Below are 6,379 nucleotides of genomic sequence, written 5' to 3'. Positions count from 1 at the left end.
GATGAAGTGGTGATACATCGTTCAAGGTGATCGGCTGATACATCTGCTTGAAATGTTTCTTCTACATATTTCTTAATGATATCTACCCGAAAGCAAGTGCTTGGATCTTCTGAAAATCTCATGGCTTGGTAGATGTTGAACATAACCTCTTCCTTGTTTACTCTCAATGTTAATTCATCCTTTTGAGCATCAATTAAATCCCTTCCCGTAACAAAAAATGGTCGGACAAGAATAAGTGGGACTTCTTGGTCTTCCTCCATATCTAATACCACAAAATCAGCAAGAAAAATAAATTTATCCACCTTTACCAATACATCTTCTATGATTCCACGTGGATACTTGATGGATCGGTCTGCTAGTTGCAAAGAAATGGTTATTTGTTTCATCTCTCCAAGTCTCAATTTCATGCAAACAAAAAGTGGCATAAGATTAATGCTAGCACCAAGATCACGTAAAACTTTATCAAAAATTGAATTTCCAATATTGCAAGGCAAATTGAAACTCCCCGGATCTTTTAATTTCTTAGGCAATTTCTTTTGAAGAATGGCACTGCATTCTTCAGAAAGCTTCACTGTTTCGAACACCTCCAACCTTCTTTTCTTGGAAATGATGTCCTTCAGGAATTTGACATAGTTTGGCATTTGTTCCAAGGCATTTGCAAAAGGAATATTTATGCGGATTTTCTTAAAAACATCCAAAAACTTAGAAAATTGTTTATCAAATTTTTTTTTTTTGAAAACGTTGAGGATATGGAAGTGGAGTAGAGAGAATAGGAGGATTGTCAGGAAATGAAATTCTTGGAGGCATGTCAGTTTCTCTTAGTGTATCATCCACAATCTTCTCTTCTTCTATTTTATTCTTTCTTTGGCCATTATTTTCATCCGTAGGGATGGACTTGGTTTCCTTTGATGGTGATCTCTCAATTTCTCTTCCACTCCTAAGTGTGATGTCATTGCATTGTTATTTTGGATTCACTTCTGTGTTGCTAGGAAAAGTTCATCTTTGTTGGGCTTTGATGGTAGTGGCTAGTTGCCCAATTTGCACTTCAAGATTCTTCATAGTGGCTCCCATATTGCTACATTGACTCTCAATGTTATCCAACCGTGAATCAATCTTTTTAAACCTTGCTTTTGTCTCCTCAACAAAGGAAACCATGGCATCCTCAAGTGACATCTTCTCGCTTGATTGACTATCAAATCTTGGAGGAGGTTACAACACATTCTTTGTGTTTCCATATGATAAATTCTCATGCTTTTGAAGCCCTGGATGGTAATCATTTGGCATAGGATTACCACGATAGTTGTAGTTTCGATTGTTGATATATTGAACTTGTTCTTGACTCACTTCATTACTCGGAACTGTCATACTTGTAGTTGCCACATATTCTGCACTTTGTGGTATTCTTTGGGTTATCAAAACTGAAATCTGATGGGATAGAGAAGCAACTTGAGAAGAAAGGGCAGCAAACGGCTCCAATTCATGAATCCCAACAAATTTCATAGCCATAGTTCTTTCGGTTGGCCATTGATAGTTGTTTGAGGACAGTTCTTCCAAAAGAGAGGTAGCACCTTCAACTATCTTTGACATCAAAGTTCCACCAAAAGCAGCATCAAATATGGTTCGAGTTTGCCCATTTAACCCATTATAGAACATCTAAACTTGCAACCAATCCGACAATCCATGTTGAGGGCAGCGTTCAATCACATCTTTGTACCTTTCTCATGCTTCATAGAGTGACTCGAAATCATTTTGTTTGAATTGACCAATCTCACTCCTGAGTTGGGCTGTTTTAGCAAGTGGAAAGAATTTAGCAAGAAACTTTTCAGCCATGTCCTACCAACTAGTGTTGCTTCCTGGTTGTAGAGATTGTAACCAACCTCTTGCCTTGTCCCTCAAAGAAAAAGGAATTAATCTCAGTATAATGGTGTCTTAAGTAACACCATTGATCTTCACAGTGTCACAAATCTCCAAAAACATCACCAAATGAATATTGGGATCATCCAATGGAGATCTGCTGAATTGGGCTTGTTGCACCATGCTGATTAAGACTAGTTTGAGCTCAAAATTGTTGGTATTAATGGTTGCTGGTATTAATGGTCTGGCGTTTTATACCCGAGTAGTTGTCATTCACAACTGGTCGTACATAATCCTTCAAGGTGCATGGTTGTGCATCAAGTTGTCTGTCAGCCATGGCTAGTACTTTCTTCTTTCTTTGTGATCTAAGAGTTATTTCAATCTCCGGATCAAAAGGAGTAATGCCACGAGTTCTAGCACGGCGCATCCAATGTCAAAAACACATATGGGGAAAATAAAATAAAATTCTAAATTAAAACCACGATTACTTTGTAATTGATATTTGCAAAAATAAGAAGAAATCAATCCATGGCAACGACGCCAAAAACTTGATCGGTGCAAAACTACAAGTGCGCAATATCGTAGTTTTATAGTAAAGTGATGAGAAAAGTATCATCCTTATAGATTGGTAACTTACTTTTGACAAATACTGAAATTATATTAATCTCGACTTTATTTAGAGAAGTCACTAAGATTTTTGTAATTGCATTTTAAAATAAAATCAATTCAAAGAAAATACTCAAAGGAAAAGAAAGTTGTTGTTCAAAGATCAAATTAATTAGAAAGAAAACTTCTAGGAAATCAATTTCACCTAATCTCTCACTATGTTTTACTCATCTAACTAATTGAATTTAATTCTCTTTGTTTGTTAGCTAATCTCCAACTCATCCAAAAGCCTCTTGCGATAGCCAATTGGAAATATTCGTGTTCATCATTTTACACAAGAGTATGCAAATTAATAAAACAAAAAAGTATTAAGATCAACGATTTTAATACTACATAGGTTCATACAAGTCCTTCGATCTCTATATTTACCTATACCGAAATATCCAAGATTTATCCTATAATTCCCTCTTTCAATAGCAAATCACTAGATCAAAATTATCTAATTAATGGCCAGCCAATTAGAAGCAATAAGCCCAGAATAAATCAAACAAACATAGAAGAGAATTACTTAAATTTAGTTCATGCTAAAAATTAAATTCAACATAAACGAATTCACCATCTATTTTTTCTGAGGGGAATGGAAGAAAAAGAATACTAAAAATAATCTTGTCGTCCCTTCCTCTTCTCTCCAGCAGCATCCTCAAAACTTCCTAGAATAATCTCACCTTTTCTTCTCGTGCTTGCCCCAAATCCAAGTCAACAAACTAAAGGCCACACAACAAACCGCCAACATAAATCTCTCCCCCCATATAATCTTTTCAAAATTCAACTTGATCTAGCACCGGTGAAATTTGGATCTTTCTTTTCTTCAAATCTGAAATAAAATTAAATGGCAGCGATGAAGCCTCAAAGCGATTAAAATAAATAAAATTAGACTAAAGTTTAAAGTTAAAAAGTGATAAAATATACTAAATTATGCAAGTCATCAAGTTGTAAGGACTCTAGTAAAGTGCTTAAAAAGGACATGTCCCAAGGTCACATTATATACGAGAAATATTCGTGTAATATAATTTACTAGTGTATAATTTTGTACGATTGAAGATTGTTAGTTGAAGTAGATCCATGTTTATACTAAATGTATTTACAAGTTTCTACGTTAAATCATTGATATTATTATTAGACAATATTCATGATGTTTGTGGAATGAGACATGCATAAGGATACGTGTAAAATGGCTAACCAATAGATTGAGATATGCATGGTTTCTAAGATAAAACGCATTAGTTTTGGATTTAATTATGCTTTAAACTCTCTATAAGAATTCGTAGTTATATTGTGGTTACGAGTAGAGCTTACTGAGTTCACTCACACAAGCTTACTGAGTTCACTCACACACATGTTGAAACATTTTTAGAGGGTCAAGGGACAAGTTGAGAGCTGCTAGCTATTAGTGTTAGTCAAGAGAGCCTCCTTTAGGCAGAAATTGGTAAGCATGGCAGAATGACTATTTTTTTTTTGTTACATAACTACACTTACATTCTCTTCAGGAAACTTTCCTCCAGTAAGGAAAGACAAATGGGGTTGTACCTTTAATTCTTTTGGTGGATTGTATAGAAGTAGGTAGGAGAATTATAGTTTTGTGTATGAGATTGATGCCGACGTAATGGTTATCAATGACAAGGTCCAGGAGAAATGATCCAGTGCTACCATGTGTATGTAAAAAAAATTACATGGTTATAGCGAGTGTCATTTCACAAATTTGTTGATAAACAGTGGGGCATAACATCCTCCTATTCCCAACAGAAGGAATAATGCTCCTCATTTAAGCAAACTAGTTGTGCAAGCACCAACACCAACCAAACAAATTACCTTGGATGAATTTCTCATCACTCCAATAAGCGCATGCCCTTCTACCAACAAATCAATGGCAAAAGTTGTGGACAATGAGTGTTATGCACTTAGCCAATACTACCCAAAAGACTGGCCTGTTAAGAGCGGAAGACATAGGTACATAACCCAGGACCATAACATCACACCCACACTCGCGAGAGCCAACGTCCACGACGGCCCACTCTAGCGATAGCCCGTTGGTGCTGGAACACACTCAGGTCGCCCCTTCTGCTTAGTTGTGGCCCAATGGTGCGGGAACACACTCTAGTCACCCCTCCCACTAGGTCGCCCCCTCCGAAGCGCTCCTTTCGGGATTTGAACTCGCGACGTAGCACTAGCTCTAATACCAAATGTTATGCACCTAGCCAATACTACCCAAAAGACTGGCCTGTTAGGAGCGGAAGACATATGTACATAACCCAAGACCATAACAATGAGCTACATGATGCTATTGGAAATTTCTTTATCCAAAAGCAATCAAAAGAATTGATTATGATTGCAAGGAAGAACGACATCCAATGGATGTTTGATCCAATAAAATTAGCGAAGAGATTTGGGTATTCACCAATATCCTTCTTTAACTGACAAAAGTCAACCCTTCATGAAATTACCTATTGTCTTGCCAATGCAGATATTAAATTTAGGTAGGCGTATAAACAATATGGACGATTCCATTTCTGTTCCGTCTAATTTTTTTTAAGGCATTTTGTTTCTGTTTTACCACATTGTGGATTTATTCTTCTCCTTAAGTTGTTTTTAGGTTAACAATATTGTTTTGAATAAAATGTTAAATCATTATAAATTTTGTAACAATTCCAAAGCTTATACAGATGAAAAAGAAAATAGCTCCAATAACAACAATTAATCGCAATTATTACTCAACTTTTTTCATGAGTTTATCATGATGTTATTGTAATATTTTTATTTATGTATAGTAATGATAAATTATTTGTAATATATTGTTTACAAATCTATTCAACACCAATTTAATAGAACTTGATAATCTACTTGATCTATTCAACAAATAGGATGAATTATCTACATATATCTTGTAGTTCGTAAATATTTTCATAATTATAATCTCATATATAAATTTAAACTTTGTTAGAGGGAGACATAAAAAATATTTATGAAAAAACAAGAAAGTCGAAAAGAGGATACAAATATCAAAGACGAATATAATGAAAGCCATGAAAAAAAAACTCATATAGGTCCAAATGAAGAGTAAAAGATTAATTGTCATATATAGTTGAGACGACTTCATGTGCATTGGAAAACAGTTTCTAGTGTTAGTGCTCCAACATGAGAAAAATATAAAAAACAAGAGAATCCCTAAATCCTAACAATATACTTAATTAAAATATAATCCTTAAACCCCAAATTATGTAAAACATGCCTTATTACTACACGAATAAGTAATTTAAATGTATAATTTAAATATATTAATATATTCATTAATTGAATTAGATATTATATTATTTAATAATTATATTTTATTGTGCATTAATACAGTAATTACGTGAGCCAATGAAATACGCACATGATTAATTATAAATAATAAATAAATAACATTATAAATAACAGGAACGAATGTAATAAGTTTAGTTATTAATTTATTAATAACATATGATATACTTTAACCTAAAAATGAATGATTTAACAGGAAAAATGGATCTAATAATAACTTTAACACACTATATATTTTTACGTAATATTAATTAATAATATGTTTTTGTTAAATTTGAGACCATTGATTTTATTAAATAAAAATGGGTTAATTAAACCAAAATAATTGATCAAATGCTTGATTTAACAATATCTTAATTACCACTATTAAATCACTAATACAATAAAATAATTAAAAAATATATAATAAATAAATAAAGAATTATTTTATTAATAAGAAGATGACTTTTTTATGTGGTATTAATTAATAATATATTTCCACAAAATTGAAAATAATTAATTGATCAAATGCTTATTGTAACTATATTTTATATACCGGACATAAATATCTAGTTTAATATAG

General features: G+C 33.2%; 1 non-coding gene across 1 annotated transcript; it reads left to right on the top strand.

The window, feature by feature from the left end:
* Nucleotides 1-1,675: 1,675 nt before the first annotated feature.
* LOC137945109 (small nucleolar RNA R71) lies at nt 1,676-1,782 on the top strand. The gene has a single exon (XR_011110926.1). It is a non-coding gene; the product is annotated as a small nucleolar RNA R71 (small nucleolar RNA).
* The last annotated feature ends 4,597 nt before the right edge of the window (nt 1,783-6,379 follow it).

Source organism: Aristolochia californica, unplaced genomic scaffold (genome assembly GCF_029961685.1).
Source record: "Aristolochia californica isolate CCGP_79_NKW_82.1479 unplaced genomic scaffold, dmAriCali1.0.hap1 SCAF_11, whole genome shotgun sequence".
NCBI lineage: Eukaryota > Viridiplantae > Streptophyta > Magnoliopsida > Piperales > Aristolochiaceae > Aristolochia > Aristolochia californica.
This window is presented reverse-complemented; position numbering and strand designations above follow the sequence as displayed.